Source organism: Giraffa tippelskirchi, chromosome 8 (genome assembly GCF_054371585.1).
Source record: "Giraffa tippelskirchi isolate mGirTip1 chromosome 8, T2T-mGirTip1v1.2.pri, whole genome shotgun sequence".
NCBI lineage: Eukaryota > Metazoa > Chordata > Mammalia > Artiodactyla > Giraffidae > Giraffa > Giraffa tippelskirchi.
In genome coordinates this window covers 78,959,071-78,984,498 of record NC_137282.1, presented here as the reverse complement: position 1 = coordinate 78,984,498, position 25,428 = coordinate 78,959,071, and the positions used below count along the sequence as shown (strand labels likewise).

Below are 25,428 nucleotides of genomic sequence, written 5' to 3'. Positions count from 1 at the left end.
GGCTGGAAAATCCAAGAGGGCTTCACTCACATCAGCTGGGGCTAACCTCTCCAACAAGATTGCCTGAGTTTCTTACACAGAGGTGATCCAAGAACGCAAGCTTCAGAAGAGCACATAGCAAGTCTCTGACTCAACATTTGCTGATGTCTCATTGGCCAGAGCATGTCCCATGGCCAAGCCCAGAGTCAATGAGGGAGGGAGGTGCATAAGGGAAGGAGTACCAGATACGTGATTCATTGTTATGGCTGTTTAGTCACTAAGTTGTGTCTAAGTCTTTGAGACCCAACGAGAGCCTGCCAGGCTCCTCTATCCATGGGATTTTCCAGGCAAGAATACTGGAGTGGGTTGCCACTTCCTTCTCTAAGGGATCTTCCCAACCCAAGGATCAAACTTGTGTCCCCTGCATTGCAGGCAGATTCTTTACTGATGAGCCACCAGGGAAGCCCTGCATGATTCATTGGTGGCTGTTAAATAAGAATCTACCAGGGGCTTCCCTGGTGGCCCAGAGGTTAAGACTGCATGTTTCCAATGTAAGGGGCCCGGGTTCCTTCCCTGGTCAGAGCACTAAGAGCCTACATGCAGCTCTACCAAACAAACAAATTTAAAAAAATTTTTTGCATGTGACAATGGTTGCACAACTCTGTGAATATACCAAATATCATTGAATTGTGCAAGCAAAGAAAGTGAACTGTATGGTATGTAAATTATAACTCAATAAAAAAACATTTTTTTTTAATCTACCACGCTAGAAAACAGATGTTTCCACAGCATACTACCATACAATGGTGAGTTTTATTGAGAGTCACCTAGGGAAGAGGTACAACTTCCTGGCCAAAACCTGAAACCAAGTAGGACAAGCCCAGGGAAAAAAGTTAGCTCTTCTGGCTTGAGGCAGCCTGGGAGACTGAAGGAGCCCTGAGGTGATGGGTTCTAAGATGACAACTCCCCGTGTTGGATGACATGACATGACAGCTCCCTGTCATGGATATTCCAGAAAGGAGCTCAAGGTACAGACAGAATACAGGCAATGTGGCTTTGGGCTTTTGCCAGCTCTTTAAAGCTGAAAGACATCTATTGAAAAGGTCTTCTGAGCCATGAAAGCAATCTATGGCAAACAGGGCTGCTGTCCACCCAATGTCCATCCTTTTGTCCTTAGAACCCCATTTTATTCAAGGAAACAATCTTCTCTGCTTAAAAACTATATTGATCAGCCTCCCTTGACACTTAGCATGGCCATGTGAAACAAAGATTGACTAATCAAATGTAAGTAGAAGTTGTTGGGTAAAAGTTCCAGGAAGGTTGTTTCTAAAGGAAGGGCACAGACTGAAGCCTGTGATCCTTTCTCTTCTTCCTATCTGGAAAATGTACATGATCGCTGGAGCTCCAGCAGTCATACTAGACCATGAAATGAACTTGAGAATGGAGCCCTCATCCTCAGGATGGTGGAAAAGAAAAAACCAGCATCTGAGTCCCCAGTGATAGACCTGTAGGCTTCTTTTACAAGAGTGAATTAACTCATATTTTTTATGCTGTACTTTGTTTGAGTTTTTGGTCAATACATATGAATCTAATGCTAGCTAGTATATCAAAGTAGATTGAGTAACTTGTCTTGAGTAAACTGGGCTGTTTGTATGGCTTTTTAAAACTTGCTTTTATTTTCCTTGTGTTCTTTCCTGTTACACCAAAAAGTCTTTTGAAGACATTCCTCACTGGTGGGTCTATAGACACCTCCTCCCCCTCCAGATCCACTCTTAGTTATTCAGAGGGGAAAGATGACCTGGTCTAGAAGCTCCCTTCCCCAGTCACTCCATTGCTATTCAAAAGACTCATAAAGTGCCTGTGCTGTCAGGAGCAGAGGTCATGCATAGCCTCCACAAAATAGACTTTGCCTTGTGACTCAGACAATAAAGAATCTGCCTGCAATGTGGGAGACCCAGGTTCTCTCCCTAGGTCAGGAAGACCCCCTGGAGAAGGGACTAGCAACCCACTCCACTATTTTTGCCTGGAAAATCCCATGGACAGAGGAGCCTGGGGTTCCTGGAGCCTACAGTCCATGGGGTTGCAAATAATCAGCCGTGACTGAGCAACTAACACTTTCATTACTTTCACTTTGACAAAACTGACTTAACTAGTGCTATTGTGAGTACCCAGTTTGACAGCAGCAGGGACCGTTATCTGGTGAGCCATTCACCTCTCTGAAGGGAGGCTAACTACACTGAACCCCTTCCTCTGGGTAGCAGCATATTTTCACTGAAGTGTATATTTATTCTGTGTTTAGATTGGTCTCCTTATCACAATGCTTCTGCCAGCTCCACCATCTGTGGAATTACTGTCATGGTATCCCATACACCACCCCTTATGACCAAGGAATTAACTTTACAACGAAAAAAGGTAGGTAATATTCTCATTCCCATGAGGCCTGCAGATTTTATCATTTACTCACCACCGATCAGAAGCAGAAGGTTTTCAAGTATGTAGGAATGACCTGTTTGAGTTTCAGTCAATATACATTGTTATTGCCCCCACAGCCAAAGTGCATGGATCTAGGAATGAAGGAACAGAAACGGGATTGTCACCTTTCGTTATTACTCATCAGTCAGTTCAGTTCAGTTGTGTCCTACTCTTTGTGACCCCATGGACTGCAGCACAGGCTTCCCTGTCCATCACCAACTCCCGGAGCTTGCTCAAACTCATGTCCATCGAGTCAGTGATCCTCTGACATCCGCTTCTCCTCCTGCCTTCAATCTTTCCCAGCATTAGGGTCTCTTCAAATGAGTCAGTTCTTCGCATCAGGTGGCCAAAGTAGAGTTTCAGCTTCAGCATCAGTCTTTCCAATGAATACTCAGGACTGATTTCCTTTAGGATTGACCAGTTTGATCTCCTTGCAGTTACTCCTAATGACCCACTTTCAAATATTACTCCTAATGACCCACTTTCAAATTTTACGCTCCCATCCCTGTGCCTCTGGGTTCTACTGGTTTTGAACCTAGGAAGGAATGATTTCAAGATTGACAGTGGCTACTCGGGATCTTCATACCAATGGGCAAACAAGCAAAAAATGGGATAAGTCCTATACTGGTCCTAAATTAGCCAGAAAGTTTGATCCTGACTGTCAAGGGGAACTCAGTATGCTGAAACACAGCATGAGCAGGAGAAATATGAATGGAATCCAAGAGCTCCCAGGAGGGGCCTCCTCCCACGTCAATACAAGTGATAAACAGACACAGGAGCATTTCTGAGCCAGGAGTCAGACTCTGTGAATTAAAGGTTGGGGCCAACTCAGTGAGTGAAGAGCACTAACAAGCTGAGATACTGACTTGAAGTCAGAGTCCATGGCATGGTGAAGTCCCCAAACCCAATTAGTCTCCTGACTTGGTACAGATACGAGGGACTTAATCTCTACTCATGTTTCCGTCCTCTTTCTATCCCATGTATGTTTCTGTATTTTACCTATTTTCTGTTTGTCTTTCTCTCTGTTTGCTCCACTGTCATATTGATGACTTTACAATGTGGTCCATCAGCTATGGAATATTGAGATGGGAACACCACAGAATTAGAGAAATAATGGACCCTATCAAGAAATCCTGGGACTTCCCTGGGGGTCCAGTGGCTAAGCCTCCAAGCCCCCAGTGCAGGGGAACCAGGTTCCATCCCTGGTCAGAGAACTAGATCCCACACGCCATAACTGAGGGTTCTCATGCCACAACAAAGACCCGGTCTAGCTGAATAAATTTTTTTTAAAAAAGAAATTCTGATTCAGAATCCTGTTACTATGACCAGTGATGTGATTTGAGTTGTTCTGTGCATTTTTAGGTACATAAGGACTAACTCCCCATGTTAGGTGGTTTTCTTGTTTGGCTGTGAGGTATGGGGATATTATTGAGGGTGAAAATTGAGAGGCCAAGGTGCTGGCTGCAATGAATATTCATCAGGCTTTTTCATCCCCTAACAGCCTCCCCAGCCTCCATTCCTCTCAATTTTAGAGTGATATATAGTGGGATTCAGTGCTCTGCCTCCCGCTGTAGAAGTCAGGTCACTTTCCATTTTTTACAAAATGTAAGTGTATGCATTTATTTTTCAACCTATACCAAAAGTATCATTATTGTTAAGTTACTAAGTCATGTTCGACCCTTTCGCAACCACATGAATTGCTCCTCTGTCCATGGGATTTCTCAGCCAAGAATACTGGAGTGGGTTGTCATTTCTGTCCCCAGGGGATCTTCCTGACCCAGGGATCAAACCCCCGTCTCCTACATTGTTGGGCAGATTCTTTACTACTGAGCCACCAGGGAAGCCCATCAAAAGGGCTAGGTACTGCTAGTAATTAAGAGGAAAGGTCTACTACTGAGGGTTTCTGTTTTAAGACCTAAAAAATGTGCATGGAATAGTCATAGAGTGAATTCCAAGTAAATTACTAACATGTCAGGTTTTTAGAATTCAGCCAGTCCCATCGCTTTATGTCACAGACACAAGAGAGCCTCGCAAGTTCAGTGAATGCCCGGTGGCACCCAATGAAGCCAAACCAAGAACTAAGGCATCATGACTCTGTCATTCCTTAGTAGGATACATCCTCTTGTCTCATCATACATTATGTTATTAAGAACTTTGAGCATTTTTGTTCTGAGCCAGAAGTGTGTGGAGGTGTTACTCAATGACTGTTTAGTATTTGACCTGATTTTCTAAATGTTCTAAATTCTGAATTTTATCAAGTCATTTTTTTTTTTTACAAAATCTCAAAGCTTTTTTTTTTAGGAAAAGATGGTTTTAATTGGGCTTTGATTCTATTTGATTTATCCTCTCCTAGTGAATCACTTGTTCTTCAAAGTCCTTGTGTTCCCCACTGTCATCGTGAGTAGCCACCCTTCCATTTCTCAACAGGAGTTATTTTTAAGCTGCTAGAGCTACAGAGATCAAATGGAGCCTTTGGTTGATACATCTTTTACACGACCAGTTACTGGGCTTTGGGGAAAGATTCACGTTGTGTAAAATTTGCATTGAGGGAGTTGCATTTTCGTCACAGCTATTCAAAGATGAGGAAGCAAAATAATAGATTGTTTTCTTCTTTGAACAAGGAAAAACCGTGAAGATCTAGCTCAAGAAAACTGAAAAACAAATTGCAATACCCAAAAGGCATTCTGTATTATGGAAGAAACTTTGCCCACACAGTGTGCAGAGCTTCAGAACTTGGGCAATCCTTAAACCTCAGATGCACAACGGACCCTGTGTGGATGTTGCTATAAACTGGGAAAGCGTATTGAAAGTAGGCATAGAATTGGAACCCCAGGCAGCTTTTGGATGCTTACAGTTAGGAGAGAAAGAATGTGTTCTAAAATGTACCCGGGATTTGTTTTAATCAGGTGTGGTGAGGTGATAAGGGGCTTCCCAGGTGGCTCAGTGGCAAAGAATCTGCCTGCCAATGTAGGAGATGAGACACCGGTTTGATCCCCGGGGCAGGAAGATCCCCTGGAGAAGGAAATGACAGTACCCACTCCAGTATTCTTGCCTGGAGAATCCCATGGACAGAGGAGCCCGGTGGGCTACAGTACATAGGGCTGCAAAAGGTGGACACGACTGAGCGACTGAGCATGGTGAGGTGATAACGGTCTTTGAAAGCGCAGCTCACCACTCAACATTTCCCAAGAAACAGGGTGTGCCACAGCCACCAGCACCACGTGGGGAAGCACCAGGTCAGTCAGTGGGTCAAGAGACAGGAGAGAAGGAGAAAGTATAGAACAGCTTTTATTGTGGTTTCTGCGGGAAGGAATGGGTGAGGCAGAGTTGGCAAGTTTGAACAAGCATAGAATCGAATCATTTGAATAATATTGTAACAGGATTCCAGGCTGTAGGAGTGGTCTCCTGTTGTCCAGATCTCGATTTTTAAGGCAGGGAAATTGGTCTGGTGTCGAGTGGCTGGGGACAGGGCTTTTGGACGGATTAGTGTACATAGGAAAGTTCCACTCACAGGTGAGTTACTTACCATCTCCAGGAAGCAGTTCATCCTGGAGGGGCAAGTCTCTCTCTAGACAGTAAGACCTCCCCAAGATGTCAAAGTATCAGAAAATACAGAAAATAACTACTTGATTAATTCAGAAGGCAACTATCGAGCAAGTCATTCTTAGGCAAGATTAACCAAAAATAAAATATCATAGTAGAGCTCTTTGATATTCATCGTCATATGGGAAAAAAAAAAAAAAGCAAGATAAAAATCTACAAAATCAGTGGATTTTACATGGAGTTTTGTCCTGGACATTGATCAGTGCTGCTAGGATATATTACTGAAATAATCCCCCAAATGACCAAAGTATAATTAAGTTCAGGAAGTTTAACATTAGTGTAAGGAAAGACTAGAGATCTCTTAAGAAAATTAGAGATACCAAAGGAATGTTTCATGCAAAGATGGGCACAATAAAGGGCAGAAATGGTATGGACCTAACAGAAGCAGAAGATATTAAGAAGAGGTGGCAAGAATACACAGAAGAACTATACAAAAAAGATCTTCATGACCCAGATAATCACAATGGTGTGATCACTCACCTAGAGCCAGACAGCCTGGAATGTGAAGTCAAGTGGACCTTAAGAAGCATCACTACGAACAAAGCTAGTGGAGGTGATGGAATTCCAGTTGAGCTATTTCAAATCCTAAAAGATGATGCTGTGAAAGTGTTGCACTCAACATGCCAACAAGTTTGGAAAACTCAGCAGTGGCCACAGGACTGGAAAAGTCAGTTTTCATTCCAATCCCAAAGAAAGATAATGCCAAAGAATGCTGAAACTACTGCACAATTGCACTCATCTCACATGCTAGCAAAGTAATGCTCAAAATTCTCTAAGCCAGGCTTCAACAGTACATGAACTGTGAACTTCCAGATGTTCAAGCTGGATTTAGAAAAAGCAGAGGAACCAGAGATCAAATTGCCAATATCCACTGGATCATCGAAAAAGCAAGAGAGTTCCAGAAAAACATCTACTTCTGCTTTATTGACTATGCCAAAGCCTTTGACTGTGTGGATCACAACAAACTGTGGAAAATTCTGAACGAGATGGGAATACCAGATCCCCTTAGAAATCTGTACTCAGGTCAAGAAGCAGCAGTTAGAAATGGACATGGAACAACAGACTGGTTCCAAATAGGAAAAGGAGTAGGTCAAGGCTGTATATTGTCACCCTGTTTATTTAACCTATATTCAGAGTACATCATGAGAAATGCAGGGCTGGATGAAGCACAAGCTGGAATGAAGATTGCCAGGAGAAGTATCAATAACCTCAGATATGCCAATGACACCACACTTATGGCAGAAATCAAAGAAGAACTAAAGAGCCTCTTGATGAAAGTGAAAGAGGAGAGTGAAAAAGTTGGCTTAAAACTCAATATTCAGATAACTAAAGATCATGGCATCTGGTCCCATCACTTCATGGCAAATAGATGAAGAAATAGTGGAAACAGTGACAGACTTTACTTTTTTGGGTCTCCAAAATCACTGCAGATGGTGACTACAGCCTTGAAATGAAAAGACGCTTGCTCCTTGGAAGAAAAGTTACGACCATCCTAGACAGCATATTAAAAAGCAGAGACAAGACATTGCCAACAAAGGTCCATCTAGTCAAGGCTATGGTTTTTCCAGTAGTCATGTATGGATGTGAGAGTTGGACTATAAAGAAAGCTGAGAGCCAAAGAATTGATGCTTTGGAACTGTGATGTTGGAGAAGACTCTAGAGAGTCCCTTGGACTGCAAGGAGATCCAGCCAGTCCATCCTAAAGCAAATAGTCCTGAATATTCATTGGAAGGACTGATGCTGAAGTTGAAACTCCAACTGATGCAAAGACCCAACTCATCAGAAAAGACCTTGATGCTGGGAAAGATTGAAGTCAGGAGGTGAAGGGGACGCCATAGGATGAGATGGTTGGATGGCATCACGAACTCAACAGATATGAGTTTGAGTAAATTCTGGGAGTTGGTGAGGAACAGGGAGGCCTGGCATGCTGCAGTCCACGGGGTCTCAAAGAGTCAGACATGACTGAATGACTGAACTGAACTGAACTGAAGGATAGATGGATGCTTTACCTTTCTCTGTCTCAGTTCAAAATATATGTATATATTTCCTTCCACATCAGTATTTTTTCATTTAAAGGTATATTACTTTTCAGATATCAATTTTCTTTCTTTCCTAGGTTCAGGTTTAATTTAATAGAATAGAAATTGAAATGTGTTTATCAGTAAAACCTATTAGAGTAGCTAGGAATTGAAAACAATCTAAACATATGAAACTAAGAGATTAAGTTAATTATGAGATAGCCATACAATGAAAAATGAAACAGACATTTAAAATAAAGTTGCTGAAGAACAATGAGTATTTTCAATCTACTTAAAGAAAAATGTAAATTGCAAAGTTTTGTGTTCTCTGTGATCTGCTTTTCCGAAGAAAAAGGGAAGTATTTACATGCATTAAAAAAGGTGGGGGAGGGGCTGGGAGGATACTGAGAGTAGGCACCATGATAGAATCCAAGTTATACGAGTTGTGAAGTTATAGCTGATTGATTTTCTTCTTTCTCCCATATTTGTATTTTTAAAATTTCTATATGAAGTATGTATTATTTGTATAAAAATGAGAAAATAAAAATATTGTTTATTTTTATTATATTGGAGTTTCTTTTCCCAAAGACATTTTCTCCTACTACTGGTTCTGCCGGGTCACAAGGCTCCAATGGCTAGGCAGCTGGGGTCACAGCCTAGACCCACTGCAGAGACATTTTTTTCTTCCAGGCCCCATTTAAAGTAGGGGGAAAAAAAAAAACAGTGAAAGTCTGTCCCTTAGTTGTATCCGACTCTTTGAGACCCCATGGACTGTAGCCTACCAGGCTTCTCTGTCCATGGGGATTCTCCAGGCAAGAATACTGGAATGGGTAGCCTTTCCCTTTGCCAGGGGATCTTCCCAAACCAGGGATCGAACCCAGGTCTTCCACACTGCAGGCAGGTTGTTTACCAGCTGAGCCAAAAGGGAAGCGCAAGAATACTGGAGTGAGTAGCCTTTCCCTTCCCCAGCAGATCTTCCTGACCCAGGAATCAAACCGGGGTCTCCTGCATTGCAGGCAGATTCTTTACCAACTGAGCTATGAGGGAAGCCCTAGAGCCACCAGGGAAGCCCTATTCAGAACTGGTGCCCAAATGGGATGTGCCTCCAAAACTCACAGAGCCTCACAAAGCTTGGTACTTCATTCGTAGTGGTGAGAGAGGCAGGGTGCAGCAACACATCTCTCACTGTAAAAGAAATATTCCCAACTACCTGGATCACTGGACTCTAGAAAGGTAAAGATGGCAAAGCCCTAATCTTTCTCGGGGCTTACTTTTCATGCTTGGGCATGCATGCGTCTTGCCAAGGCATCCAAGGAATTTTCTACTTCCTGAACATCAAGTCCCATTAGCATAATTCCATCTACCATGGAATATCAAAATAACCATTCTTTCTCCAAACTATACTGTGATAGCAGAAGAACTGATAAATATGGAATGTGATATATATTCCAAACAACTTGGATAATATACCATGCTGCCAAACCAAGGCCAAGTCTAGTCAACATGTGAAATCTGGAATCCTGTTGGAATTTTGTTGTTGTTTTTTGGTCGCTCAGTTGTGTCCAACTCTTTGTGACCCCATAGACTGCAGCATGCCAGGCTTCCCTTCACCATCTCCTGGAACTTGCTCAAACTCATGTCCATTGAGTTCATCCAACCATCTCATCCTCTGTCATCTCCTTCTCCTCCCACCTTCAATCATTCCCAGCATCAAGGTCTTTTCCAATGAATTGACTCTTGCCATCAGGTGGCCAAAGTATTGGAGCTTCAGCTTCAGCATCAGTCCTTCCTGAATATTCAGGATTGATTTCCTTTAGGATGGACTGGCTAGATCTCCTTGCAGTCCAAGGGACTCTCTAGAGTCTTCTCCAACATCACAGTTCAAAAGCATCAGTTCTTTGACCCTCAGACTTCTTTATAGTCCAACTCTCACATCCATACATGACTACTGGAAAAACCATAGCCTTGACTAGATGGACCTTTGTTGGCAATGTCTTGTCTCTGCTTTTTAATAAGCTGTCTAGGATGGTCATAACTTTTCTTCTAAAGAGCAAGCGTTTTTTCATTTCATGGCTGCAGTCACCATCTGCAGTGATTTTGGAGACCCAAAAAAGTAAAGTCTGACACTGTTTCCACTATTTCTTCATCTATTTGCCATGAAGTGATGGGACCAGATGCCATGATCTTAGTTATCTGAATATTGAGTTTTAAGCCAACTTCTTCACTCTCCTCTTTCACTTTCATCAAGAGGCTCTTTAGTTCTTCTTCGATTTCTGCTGTAAGTGTGGTGTCATTGGCGTATCTGAGGTTATTGATATTTCTCCTGGCAATCTTCATTCCAGCTTGTGCTTCATCCAGCCCTGCATTTCTCATGACGTACTCTGAATATAAGTTACATAAACAGGGTGACAATATACAACTTTGACATACTCCTTTTCCTATTTGGAACCAGTCTGTTGTTCCATGTCCAGTTCTAACTGTTGCTTCTTGACCTGAGTACATATTTCTCAGGATGCAGGTCAGGTGGTCTAGTATTCCCATCTCGTTCAGAATTTTCCACAGTTTGTTGTGATCCACACAGTCAAAGGCTTTGGCATAGTCAATAAAGCAGAAGTAGATGTTTTCCTGGAACTCTCTTGCTTTTTCAATGATCCAGTGGATGTTGGCAATTTGATCTCTGGTTCCTCTGCCTTTTCTACATCCAGCTTGAACATCTGGAAGTTCACAGTTCATGTACTGTTGAAGCCTGGCTTGGAGAATTTTGAGCATTACTTTGCTAGCATGTGAGATGAGTGCAATTGTGCAGTAGTTTCAGCATTCTTTGGCATTATCTTTCTTTGGGATTGGAATGAAAACTGACTTTTCCAGTCCTGTGGCCACTGCTGAGTTTACCAAACTTGCTGGCATATTGAGTGCAACACTTTCACAGCATCATCTTTTAGGATTTGAAATAGCTCAACTGGAATTCCATCACCTCCACTAGCTTTGTTCATAGTGATTCTTCTTAATGCCCACTTGACTTCACACTCCAGGCTGTCTGGTTCTAGGTGAGTGATCATACCATCGTGGTTATCTGGGTAAGGCCTTTACCCTAGGCTAAGAAGCCTAGCAAGTGTAAGTACTGCACTGACTCTTTAACACTTCATCCTTTACCCCTCAGTTTGACCAACACTGAGGTTACATTGCCATCTGGTTCCCGATGAGTATCCTTTCTTTTTAAGTTAATTTTCACTGGAATATAGTTGCTTTACAATGTTGTGTTGATTTCTACTGTGCAGCAAAATGAATCAGCCATACAGACACAAATACCCCTTCCCTTTTGGACTTCCTTCTCATTAAGGACACCACAGTGCATTAAGCAGAGTTCCCTGGGCTATACAGCAGGGGTCCCCAACCTCCGGGATCTAATGCCTAATGAGCTGAGTTGAAGGTGAGGTAATAACAATAGAAACAAAGTGCATAATAAATGTAATGCAATTGAATCATCTTGAAACCACCCCCTCCTACCCCAGTCTGTGGAAAAATTGTCTTCCATGAAACTTGATCCCTAGTGCCAAAAAGGTTGGAGACTGCTGCTATACAGTGTGTTCTCTATTAGTTATCTTTTTTATACATAGTATCAAGACATAAACATGGAGATCAAATATATGGATACCAAGAGGGAAAAGGGTGGGGGAGGAATCCGGAGATTGGGATTGACGGGTAAACCCTGTGAGTATTCTTAAATCTATGCTCAGAGGTTTCCATTTCTCTTGTATCATCTAGGGTTGTCAGAAAAAGCCAGGTGACTCCACAGTCTTTACAAACATTACTGTTGCCATAGCAACTAAGTCCCATGGCCACTTGATCTCCCCATGCTTCCACTCCCCCACCTGCACTTTACTTGTGGATACCACTCCGTGATGACTCGAGTGGTAATGATCCACTACAGGCTACGAGCTACCCATGACCCATATCCCCTTGCCTTGTCAAGGAAGCAGTCTCTGTGCTTCTTGAACACATAAACAACCCAATCCCAAAATCTGTTTCAAGGATCTGCTTGCTACGTATAAAGTGAGCAACTATGAATTATCACCAGGTGTTGTCTCTTAGTTCAATAATCCCACATAGAACGCCAGAAATAAAACACAGATGGCAAGAGTCCCTTCATTTTAGAGAGGCCGGATCATATTACATCACTTTTCAGTCTGAAATGTCTAATCTGTCATTCCCTGGCTAACGTCTCTTCTCTCTCCATCCTCACTTGGCTATCTCTTAAGCATTTCCTTGAGGGTACTTAATTCCTTGCTTTCTCCCTAAACTGAATATCAGTGTGCTGCTTCAAACAAAGTCAGTGTTTTTTCCAAGAAGAATATGAGTGGATTTAATTTCTTGGATTATTTTAGCAGCCCCAGCATGTAGCTCAATGATGACCTCATAAAACATTAAAATTATCATAATCATGGGAATTCCCTGGCTGTCTAGCAGTTAAGACTCCGAACTTCTACTGCAGATGGCGCAGGTTCAATTCCTGGTCAGGGAACTGAGATTGCTCATGCTGCACAGCACAGCCAAAACAGATAAATAATAATAAAATAATAATAATAAAAAAATAATATATAAATAATAAAATAAAATAATAATAATAAAATTTAATATTATTTAAAATTTATGATTTTAAATATAAAATCATAACCTTTAGACATTGAATGTTTACTATATGGTTTATATACCTTGTCTCATTTAATCTTCACAATACCACGAACTGGGATCTCCTGCATTACAGGCAGATTCTTTACCAACTGAGCTATCAGGGAAGCCCATATATTATTATTAAGCCCCATTTATCTACGAGGAAACTGAGTCTTAGAGAGTTTAAGTAACACGCTTAAGGTCACACAGCTTGGAAATGAAAAAACTAGCTCTATTTGATCCTGAACCCATGAGGCTCCACAGCTTCTTTCAATAGTGTTTATAGAATGAGTAGACAGATGAAGGGCTTCCCAGTTGGCTCAGTGGTAAAGAATCTGCCTGCAAAGCAGGAGACTCAGGAGATGCAGGTTTGATTCCTGGGTCAGAAAGATCCCCTGGCAAAGGAAATGGCAACCCACTCCAGTAATCTTGCTTGGGAAATCCCATGGACAGAGAAGCCTGACCACTACAGTTCACGGGGTCACAAGTCACACACAACTTGGCAACTAAACCACCAACCAACCATGGTTTTTCTAGTAGTGTAAGAAATGTGAGATGTGAGAGATGTGAGAGCTGGATCACAAAGAAGACTGAGCACTGAAGAAATGATGCTTTCAAATTGTGGTGCTGGAGAAGACTCTTGAGAGTCCCTTGGACTGCAAGGAGATCAAACCAGTCAATCCTAAAGGAAATCAGTCCTGAATATTCATTGGAAGTACTGTTGCTGAAGCTGAAGCTCCAATACTTTGGCCACCTGATGGGAAGAGTCGACTCATTGGAAAAGACCCTGATGCTGGGAAAGATTGAAGCAAAAGGAGAAAGGGGCACCAGAGCATGAGATGGTCAGATAGCATCACCAACTCAATGGAGATGTATTTGAGCAAACTTCAGGAGATAGTGGAGGACAGAGGAGCCTGGCGTGCTACAGACCATGAGGACATAAAGAGCCGGACAGGACTCAGCAACTCCTATTCCTAAACAACAATAGGAAAACCACAGGGATAGTGAATACATTAGGCTCAAAAGGGACATGTAAGGGAGTGACCACTGGAAATCAGAAGAGAACTGGGTAGCGATCCCCGGAACAGACTACCTATAGTTGAGAGACACAGCTAGCCCAAGGTGACCTTTAAGGGAGAGAGCCAGAGGAATAAATATCTGAATAAATATCAGACACAATTCAGAGACTAAACCACCACCAGCCAGATAAGGAGCCCCAATAAATGCTACCCAAAGTGTTTCCACATTATTTTATTGACGCCAAACAAAATTTCCTGGCATCATCACTAACGCTTCATATCAGACTTCACTCTTATATTTCCATCAATGGTGACTTGTTAACAGACACCAACTCTGGCTAAATTTATCAAAGATAAAGGGATTTGTTGAAAGGTTAGGTTAGTCCACAGAATTTAAGTGGCAGCTGACCAGCAAATCTTGGAAAGGATCAGAATCCAGGCAAAACCAGGGAATAAAGGAGCAGGAAATAACAGCCAGCCTCTTAAGACCTCCATCATTGGGATGAATCAGCTTCAACTATTTTCAGTCCTTGTCAGTCACTCTGCTTGAAGCCTCAAATTCCAGGGAGAGTCTGACTGACATCATTTGGATCCCCTGTCCAGCCCCAGGCCAGGGGGTAGGGGGTGGAGGAAGAATGGGGCATCGTGATTGGCAGCTCCACCAAGACTGCATTCCAGAAAGGAAAATAGAGGGACAGGAACCAAAAAAGGCTTCTCAGGTGCTAGTCTGGCAAATGCAAAGTACCTGCTGCGATGACTTTAACACATCTATGATCAGACAGAACGATTTATATACACTTGAAAATATTCGAAGAATTGCACAATAGAGGCAGTTCCTATAGAAAGGGTCCAAAGCATTAAAAGCACTGCTTTTCCAAAGGACCACTTTTAATAAACTAAATAAATGAAAGATTATAAACGAAATACTCTCATGGGTCACCTGCTGCTGCCGCTGCTAAGTCGCTTCAGTCGTGTCTGACTCTGTGCGACCCCATAGACGGCAGCCCACCAGGCTCCGCCGTCCCTGGGATTCTCCAGGCAAGAATACTGGAGTGGGTTGCCATTTCCTTCTCCAGTGCATGAAAGGGAAAAGTGAAAGTGAAGTCGCTCAGTCGTGTCCGACTCTTAGCGACCCCATGGACTGTAGCCTACCAGGCTCCTCCGTCCATGGGATTCTCCAGGCAAGAGTACTGGAGTGGGGTGCCATTGCCTTCTGTGTTGTCTTAAATTACTTTTACTGCAATGTTACTTCGATGCATGCCAACATAAAGCTAGGGGTAAAAACTCCTTGGATTTATAGCACTTATAAAATTATAAAGCCATACAAAGTTTAACATTCAATTCAAAGAAAACGACAAACCAATTCAAATTACTCACATAAGATTTGACAGGTGCTATTTTTCTGAAGCTAAGCTGTGACTTGTAACGTGAACGTAACGCTGACCACTATATTGTGGGTATTCTGGAATTCAGCACGGCTGTGCCACTGCATACCTTGTGATGACTCAATTCCCTCTTATTTATCCCTTCAATCCCCTGGGAAAGCTTGGGACAGCAGGACCAGGTCATTGCTTGGCCTTCGTTTGGTGTGAAAATATCTGTGCTCTTTTCTTATTAGCCCATGATAATTACAGTGGTGTTGCTGGATGTTAATGAATAAAAAACACAAATGTAAACAGAAGCATAGAAATTCTTGGCAGTACTCAGTTATGATCTGGTCACTCAGAAAATCCATAATATGCTGATATTAAATTTTTGAGATACCTTAGAAATATAAATGCAACTTTTAAACTATCTAGTGGAGGGACTTCCCTGGTGGTCCAGGGGCTAAGACTCGATGCTCCCAATGCCGGGGACCAGGGTTTGATCCCAGCTCAGGGAGCTAGATCCCACATGCTGCAATAAGCATTTGCATGCTCAGCTAAGATCCTGCATGCCACAATGAAAATTTTAGATCCAAAGCCCCACAACTAAGACCCAGCATAGCCAAATAAAATAAATAAATATAAATATTTTTTTGAAAAACTAAATGGAGAATCTGAGACTATGTCCTTGGAATCCCAGGAATCATGACCCTCCCCCGAGTCTGAGAAACAGTGGTTTAGGTCAATGGTATCATCCTTGGTATAAATGTGTACCCTCCTAAGATAAACACTTTGATTTGCTGCTATAAATTGCTAGATATGTATTTGGTGTAAAATTTCCACATGCATTCTGATAGTTCTTAGGCCCTTGATATTCTACAAATGTATTTTATGGTAACGATGGTAATGATAACCCTATATGCGAGACAGGAAAAGAGACACAGATGCATAGAACAGTCTTTTGGACTCTGTGGGAGAAGGTGAGGGTGGGATGACCTGAGAAAATAGCATTGAAACATGTATATTATCATATGTGAAACAGAACGCCAGTCCAGGTTCAATGCATGAGACAAGTGCTCAGGGCGGGTGCAATGGGATGACCCAGAGGGATGGGATGGGGAGGGAGGTGGGAGGGGGTTTCAGGATGGGGAACACATGTAAACCCATGCCTGATTCATATCAATGTATGGCAAAAACCACTACAATATTGTAAAGTAATTAGCCTCCAACTAAAATAAATAAATTAATAAAAAAAAAAAGAAAGCGCCACCAACATTCTACAAAGACCAACAGGAGCCAATCAAATATATTATTACAATTATTTTGGTTTCAAGTAATAAAATTCTTTTTCCTATATGAAAAAAAAAAAAGAAAAGTACCTTACAGCCTTCTGATAACCTCTATTAAGTAGGGGAAAGCTCTAATTTCCAAGCTTTTATGTATGTAAATATATTCATATATATTTGTCAAATTGTATAAAAAGCATGCAAATTGAGTTCACGAGCAGAGGTTAGTATTCTGATCACCCTTCTAGTTATGAATTGCTAATAATTAGCTATTCTCCTGAGTAAATACACATGTGGGAAATTTTACTATCTAGTGACTGTGAAACACAGTGTTTAATGTTGAAATATTTCTCATCCAGTGAGACTAAATGACATTCTGTTCTATTTAAAAAGATCAACTCAACATAACCAAATTTTACATGCACTGACATTCTAAAAGTTACTTCAAATTACATGGCTGAGTTACACTAAAAATTACAGCATCTTTTCAAAAAGGACAGAGCACTGATAGTTATGAAGAAATGCTTTTATATGTGAGATAAGAGTGCCCCAAGAATATTGACATTTTGCATTATATTTCTAAAATAATTCCAGAAAACTGTCTATTAGCATGTTGTGGATTATTTGGTTGACCACCTGTGTTATAACAATGAGAAAGCTTTTGATTTTCACTGGTAAAATCAGACTCTTTAATTTATGATTATGCCTTATTTACAAGTGGATTGGAAACATGAACAGATACTACTGAGAATATTTCAGTGAAGAGTTACTCTCATGATCCATATAGGAAAAGGCAATCTTGTGTGCACTGGTTCTAAAGGACAGCATCATTCTGATGACAGATTAACAGAATTATCAGCAGTCAAAATGCTAGGTTTGTGAAGAAAGTCTACACAGAAACCTCCTCTTAATATTTCATTTCACAAAATGCAGTTATCATTAACTTCCACAATCAAGTATTTAAAGGATTTACCTTTAATAGGAGTACGTTCAGGGTAAAATGTTCTGTTGACATTTTATATCTCTGTATGAAAGCTCCTTGGAAGGAAAGTTATGACCAACCTAGATAGCATATTAAAAAGCAGAGACATTACTTTGTCAACAAAGGTCCGTCTAGTCAAGTCTATGGTTTTTCCAGTAGTCATGTATGGATGTGAGAGTTGGACTATGAAGAAAGCTGAGCGCCGAAAAATTGATGCTTTTGAACTGTGGTGTTGGAGAAGACTCTTGAGAGTCCCTTGGACGGCAAGGAGATCCAATCAATCCATCCTAAAGGAGATCAGCCCTGGGTGTTCATTGCAAGGACTGATGTTGAAGCTGAAACTCCAATACTTTGGCCACCTCATGCGAAGAGTTGACTCATTGGAAAAGACCCTAATGCTAGGAAGGATTGGGGGCAGGAGGAGAAGGGGACAACAGAGGATGAGTTGGTTGGATGTCATCACTGACTCAATGGACATAGGTTTGGGTAAACCCCGGGAGTTGGTGGGCCTGGCGTGCAGTGATTCACGGGGTTGCAAAGAGTCGGACACGACTAACCAACTGAACTGAACTGATAAGAGAAAATTAGATAATTTTTGAAATATCAGAAAATCTCTGGATGATCCCTGGGTTAGTTGTGAGCTACAAGTGGAGGAAACATCCTGCTGAAAGTGTCAAGCTTGTCAGGGTCTTCATTTCCTATCTGGCTATGAATCCACTTACAAGCATCATGTGATAAAGTACAATGGGTGGGCTTTGAAACCAGCTAGGTCTGGGACTGAACTCAACCATTGATATTTATGAACTGTGTGGTGGAAGGCATGTTCTTAACCGCTCAACCTGTTTCTTTATCCAGGTAAACAGAGTGATGAGATTTGCCTGTAGGAGTTAGATGACTAGGTTTCCTTCCTGGCTCTCTTACTGGTCTGCAATCTGACACATCATATGAACTCATCAGCCCTACTTATTTTCAAGTGAAAATGAAGGTTTTGGCGGTTCTCGACAGAACATTATTTCCTCCCATCCCTGGGTCACCTGGAAACATGTGGGGTGGTTTTTTGCTTGTTTAGTCACTCCGTCGTGTCTGACTCTTTTCTGACCCCATGGACTGTAGCCTGCTAAGCTCCTCTGTCCATGTGATTTCCCAGGCAAGAATACTGGAGTGGGTTGCCATTTCCTTCTCCAGGGGATCTTCCCAAACCAGGAATCAAACCTGCATTTCCTGAATTGGCAGGCGGAGTATTTACCACTGAGCCACCAGTAAGCCCTGTGGGGTGGTTTTGGTTGTCACAAAAACTAAGGGAATCAAAACTGCTAAATGTCCCTGGAAATAGTTCCTAAAGCAGCTCACTGTGCACGGTAGAGGAACCTCACATTTAATGAGCACAGTTACAGGTTGTTGTTTAGTCGCTCAGTCGTGTCTGACTCTTTTGTGACCTCGTGGACAGTAGCCTGCCAAGCTCCTCTGCCCGTGGGATTTTCCAGGCAACATCACTGAAGTGGGTTGCCATGCCCTCCTCCAGGGGATCCTCCCAACCCAGGGATCGAAACTGTCTCTTATATAAGTCTCCTGCATTGGCAGTCGGGTTCCTTACCACTAGCACTACCTGGGACGTGCCAAACCTATGTGACATACCCTATTTTTCTTAATATATGGATGATGAAATCTACCCCTAGCTCCAAGGATATTTTTCTTCCAGTCTCAGTGATATGAATTATGTATGTGTCTGTCTGCTTGTTTGTGTGTGTTTCCAAAATCACAGAAAAGGAGTACAACATAAAGATGAGAGTCAAACACCACCTGTTCTGAACCCCCCCCATCTGCCTTCAGGGCACAGAGCCCCGCACACCCCACCACCACACATGGTTTCTGAAGCTTCCACTTGTCAGCATCCAGGCCAGACTTACCCAAGGCCTGGAGAAAGAAGGACGTTCTTCCCCCTCCTCTTAATGCTCCCACCTCCTTCCCAAGGACTAACCTCTTCTCAGGACAACTGGTGGTCAGACTGCCCATTTCTTTCAGGGGAGACTCCATTCTCTACCCCTGGGACTGGATGTTGTTCCTTAGCCCCCAAAGACATCAGAACACATTCTAGATCAGTACCTTTGCCAAGTGGGTTATTCTCTCTTCAACAACACCATGTGGGGTTCCTTTGCTGCCAGCAAAGTTCCTTGACCTTAACACAGTCTCTCGTGTCTCCTGCTGCACGAGGGAAGGGAAGGTGTGGCCTGTGTGTGCGCCCAGGCTCTTCAGGGTCTCCACTCAGATATGGTAGCAAGTAAATACATCGCTCCAATATCTGGAATATCATGTCCTGGGTCCAGACCTAGAAAGCCCTCCCCTTCCTGGAGGGAAGAAAGTGGGGAGGCAGTCTGGCCCAGTAATAGCCCTTGTGTGTGTGATTCCAAGATGACTTACCCCACAGCCCTCCATCCCAGAGGAGGGTCTTTGCTCCACTTTTCATCACTAACAGCTATTCTGACTGGTTCTCCCCAGAACACAAGAACAACTTAATACATTGTCAGAAGACTGAAAATGACAGTTTTTCTAGTTTCAGCTCAAGTGTTGGAACGTTGTAGGCTAGGATATCAAGCAGTATCACTTGTTCTAATCTAACAAATACACGCTGACTGCCCATCAGGTACCAGGTACAATGCCAAGGCTTAAAAGACAAGAATAGTTACTTAAGGAAAGCTCCAGACTCAGGAATAAACACGTATGGAAATTCAGTCAGGAGTTCCTGGTAAACAAATTCTGGCAACAAACCTTGACTGCTATCCATCTCTTTCGCGAGTCTGAGAATTTTGATTCCAGTAAACCCAAGTCATTCCTGATGGACATATTTAGATAAGGAAGAACAGGGGTGGAAGTGGGATTGTTGAGAATAATATACAAAGGTAAATCACAGGGCATTTCTGCAGGGAGGACGACAGGAAGATACAGAAAGCTGAGAGAAGCCTACTTCCTTGGGATCGTGCTCTGGCATCATACAGAAGGAAGGAACAAAGATATACATAAGAGGGCTTGACAGCCAGGGCTAAGCAGAGGCAGGAGGTGCCCAGGAAGGCCAACAATGTAGCACGTCTTCAAATCAATGCTACTTTTTAAAATGGCTCAATGCTTATTGAGTGAGGTTAGGGTTAGGGGCTTTTCATTATTCAAAAGTACATATAACTCCTCCTCTTCCTCCTTCCCCTCCTCCTCTGCTTCCCTTCTCTTTCCTCCCAAGACTTTCAGGTGAGGCAGAACAAGGTGGCTTGTGCACCAGAGGAGGAAAGAGCCTCAGTGGCCCAGAGCAGGTGTCAGAGTTCAGCAAGGAGAAGGCAGCACATCCACAGTCCAGGAGGAGCCAAAGCTCTTGCACAGGGAGCAGAGGGAGGAGGTGCCAGGTGGGGCACTGAGGCAAGGTTGAGAGGGATGTCTGTGTAGAAAGGCAGCCAAGCAAAGGATGTCTGCATGCAGAGAGCCTCTGGCAGAAAAGGGATGGTAGCTTGTATGCATACAGTAAGGTTGATCAAAGGAGCAAATAAAGTAAAGATAACGGAACCTGGTTGTTTGTGCAGAAGAGAGATGCAAATATGGAAAGGAATAAATGAACTCAGTGGATGGATTGGAATTGGTGATATGGATGTGAAATCACAGTTTTCAATAAATAGGTAGATATATCAATAGATGGGGCTTCCATAGTAGTTCAGCTGGTAAAGAATCCACCTGAAATGCAGGAGACCCCGGTTTGATTCCTGGGCCAGAAATATCCCCTGTAGAAGGGATAGGCTACCCACTCCAGTATTCTTGGGTTTCCCTGGCAACTCTGATGGTTAAGAATCTGCCTATATTGCAGGAGACCTGGGTTTGATCCCTGGGTTGGGAAGATCCCCTGGAGGAGGGCATGGCAACCCACTCCTGTATTCTTGCCTGGAGAATCTCCATGGGCAGAGGAGCCTGGCGGGCTACAGTCCATTAAGTCCCAAAGAGTAGGACACGACTAAGTGACTAAGCACAGCACTGCATAGCAATAAATACAGATAGAAGTGTATATATATAGATAGATAGATAGATAGAAGTATATATTATATATATATATACATATATATATACATGAATAGTATATAAGAAGTGTGTGTGTGTGTAGAGAGAGACAGACAGACAGACAGAAAACCTATCCATTAAAAAGGTCTGGAGCAAAAACACCCCAATAGAAATGAGCACACCTAGGATTCTTGGATTCTAAACACCAGCCTCCACTAAAAGAAACCAAGGCTCTTTGAGGAAACAGCAGCTCCAGGCTGGAGCAGGGAAAGTGGACAATAAGCCTGGATCATCTTATGCTAGAAAAGCAAGAAGTGTTCAAAGAATGAGGGGATGCCCAAAGGACACAAAATCCAGCTTGCATGGGGGCAAAACAGGGACAATATATCAAGATAAATTATGGTAGTAATAGTTTATTACCCAAACATATATGCCCATGTTCATATTGATAAAACAACCAGTGAATTATAAATTAACAGGTACAGGTATTCACATAGTTTCAGACTCTCTTCCCACAAAATACTTATTAATTACAAAGGGGAAAAGAGAAGTCTCAGTGATAAAGATTATCTCTGTGCTGCATTTGCAACTCTTCCGAGTGATTGTCCAAAATTGTGTGTGTGTGTGTGTGTGTGTGTGTGTGTGTGTGTAGGCTTCCCAGGTGGTGCTAGTGGTAAAGAACCTGCTTGCCAATGTAGGAGACATAAGAGATGCCGATTTGACCCCTGGGTCAAGAAGATTCCCTGGAGGAGGGCATGGTAACCCACTCCAGTATTCTTGCCTGGAGAACCCCATGGACAGAGGAGCCTGGTGGGCTACAGTCCATAGGTTTTTCACACAGAGTTGGACACAACTGAAGCGACTTAGGATGCATACATATATATGTGTGTCTGTGTTATATTTATATATTACGTATGTGTGTATTATATTTCTAAAGTACATGTAGAAACACTAAATCAACTCTAATCGAAACAGAGACAATGGTCCAAACAAATTCAACAAAGACTTGTCCAGGTTTTATTTCCTTTTGGAATTTTCTAATCCTAGCTGATTATTGGGAGGTGTATTAAATAATAAATTCATCATGCACTCCATCCACAGGAAGTTCTGAGTGCCATGCTTTACCGAGTTTCAGAATTTCTGTTGCCTGGGACTGCTGATGTTCCACTGACTGGGTGAACTTGCATGGGGGCATTGCAAAAAATATTTAGGAGACATAGCTTGGCGCTATTTTATTTCTACTCAAGGGTGCCATCTGTGTGCAGAACCAATTTACCATTGCATCACTATGTTGTCATGCTGCTTGAACCCCGTATGGATCACTGGCCCAAGTACCTGCCTGCCCCACCACCCCTCCCCAGTCTCTGCTGGGGACATCATGGTTGGAACCGTTCTGGGTGAGTGGGAGAAATGACTCAACAGTTCTGACTCTAAGACTACTTGAGTGGACATGCATAAACAAATGCCAAAAAAAGGCCTCTTATTGTACATGCTATCTAAGCAAAGCCAAACACATTTGCATACTTACTGTTGCAAGTGCAGAGCAAAGAGACAATTACAAAATTCTATCAAGCAAGGAGTGGCACATTTAAATTGTTTATAGCATATTTACTATTTTAAGATGTATATAAAACCCTATAGATAATCCCTCTTAGAGCTGCCATGTATGGTTGGGCAGGTTGCATACTGCACAAGGGCATGTGGCCAATTGCAGTCGTGTCCACCCAGAGAAAAAGATGCATTTCAAATTTTGCACAGAGGAGCATTATATTTACTGCTCTAGAGAGCGACAACAAAATGTATAAGAACTGTTGCATGTTCACTTCTGACTGCACTCTCTCAACTCTCAAAATCTTGTTTTTCAACTCTAAATTCTCCTTCCCTACAAAGTGTCAAGAATCTCACCCTTCTAATTTGGGAGAATTGGAGAAATAGTACAACGTGATACTTGCAGAGTAAAGACTGTACATAGCACCAGGTGACTAGAGAATAGGCAGGAAGACTGGACTAAATTTCTAAATGGCAGTTGCTTTTATATTTGCTGGTAGCATTTTGTATAAGACAGAAATGTAGAACTGGTAAGGTTGGATTCTTACCTTAGTATCTGGATAAAGTCATATTCAAAATTGAATATTATCACGGTGAAGAAATTCTGAATTCAATATAAAAATTTTATCTAGCATATCTCTACATCCAATTCTGGGGAGATAATTAATATCTGTTACATAAGTCCCTGGGGGAAACATTCTGGAACATTGATCCTGCTAAAACAAGTCCTTGCAGTAATTACCATACTAGCAAAGGCTTCAGTAAGAATTACTATAGATATAGTAACTCCCTTTACCCCTGTTTTCACGTAGAATTTTGTACAAAAGGAAAACAAGAGAATACATTCTCACTAACCATGCTATTTAGAAAGACAAATAGGCAAATCACTAATTATATAATAATTGAAGAGTTGACATTTGATTACTCAGATCAATATTTAAACAGGGTAAAGTGTTGAAAAACTGAATCATTCATTGGCTCAGTATATAGTCTGACACCATGATGAAACCAGTTCAGATTTCTTTTTAACATTTTATTATAGGAAAAAAAACTGATTCATTAGAAACGACCCTGATGCTTGGAAAAACTGATGGCAAGAGGAGAAGGAGATGACAGAAGACGCAATGGTTGGATGGCATCACCAACTCAATGGACGTGAGTTTGATCAAGCTCCCGGAGTTGGTGATGGATGGGGAAGCCTGGCGTGCTGCCGGCCATCAGGGTCACAAAAAGTCAGACACAACTGAGCAACTGAATTGAACTGATAGAAAAAAAAAGTTGCTTTCAAAAATAACCCAAATAACTATATTATGTCTTATGCTTAAATTATTATTAAATATTTAGAAATATATAGAGGAGTACAGAGAATAATAAACCCACAGTCCCAACCACTTAGCTATAACAAATATTTCCATTTTGCCATTTTCCCTTGGAACCCAGTTCTATTTAGAAGCTGGGGTTCTTCCATACCAAACATAATTTTACACTTGTACCTCCTATGACCGTAAACAACATAATTCTATAACTTGGGGTTTTTTCACTTAACATCATATTTTAAATATTTTCCCATATCAATATGCAAACTTCTAAGTCATCATTCATGCTGATCACTGTAGGGTATAGCAATAGTTTATGTGTCCATTCTGCTAAGGAAATTTTAGTTATTTTCAGTTTTTCATTGTTGCAAACAAGACTTTGGTAAATATTCTCATGCATTTTTCCTAGAGCACAGGCATGAGAGTTTTTCCAGAGAGATTTATCCATCCCATTTGCTTTTCCGTAAAGGTTGCTAAAGTATAGCAACTTATATGGCTGTAGCTAGAGACCAGAGGTTGCTGAGAAATTCTCCCCTTCATGGAGGAAAACACAAAGGTCAGGGAAGGTCGGGGTGCTTAGGGCCTCTCCCACATGCAATGGCTCTTACAGAAGCCCCCTCACTCGGCAAACAGCATGGCCCTTCTAGCCCCATCCTCCCAAACAAGGAGACCTCATACATCCAGGGTGTGCAGCTCTCATCCTGCAAGCACCCAGAAAGGTGCTTCTAAAATCTGGAACAGACCAATGGAAGCACCATGGCACTGACAGGTGTACATGACAAACAGCCAAAGCTGTCTGGAGGTTTACAGGTGAATATGACATCTGTGGTACTCTCACTAATGCCGCTCCCCAAAGAGGTCCATTTCTAATCCTCAGACACTGTCGATGTGTTTTCTCACATGGCAGAACGGACTTTGCAGGGATGATTAAGTGAGGAACGTTGAGAAGAGGTGATTATCATGGATTATAAAGGGGTGGGGTCCAAGGTAATCACAAAGGTCCTTATAAGATGGAGGCAGGAGGTTCAGAGTTAGAGAGACACTGGAAGATGCTGGGCTGCTGTCTTTGAAGATGGAGGAAGGGGCCACGAACTAAAGAATGCAGGCGGCCTCTAGACGCTGAAAAGGACAAAGAAAGGGA

General features: G+C 42.2%; 1 long non-coding RNA gene across 1 annotated transcript in view; it reads left to right on the top strand.

Annotated features, from left to right (window-relative positions):
- LOC145518028 (uncharacterized) overlaps window positions 1–25,428 on the top strand; it is a 38,291-nt gene that overhangs the window by 10,938 nt on the left and 1,925 nt on the right. The window contains exons 5-6 of the long non-coding RNA XR_014062528.1: window positions 2,279–2,391; window positions 24,014–24,126. This is a non-coding gene — a long non-coding RNA (uncharacterized LOC145518028). The remainder of the gene's footprint in view (window positions 1–2,278; window positions 2,392–24,013; window positions 24,127–25,428) is intronic.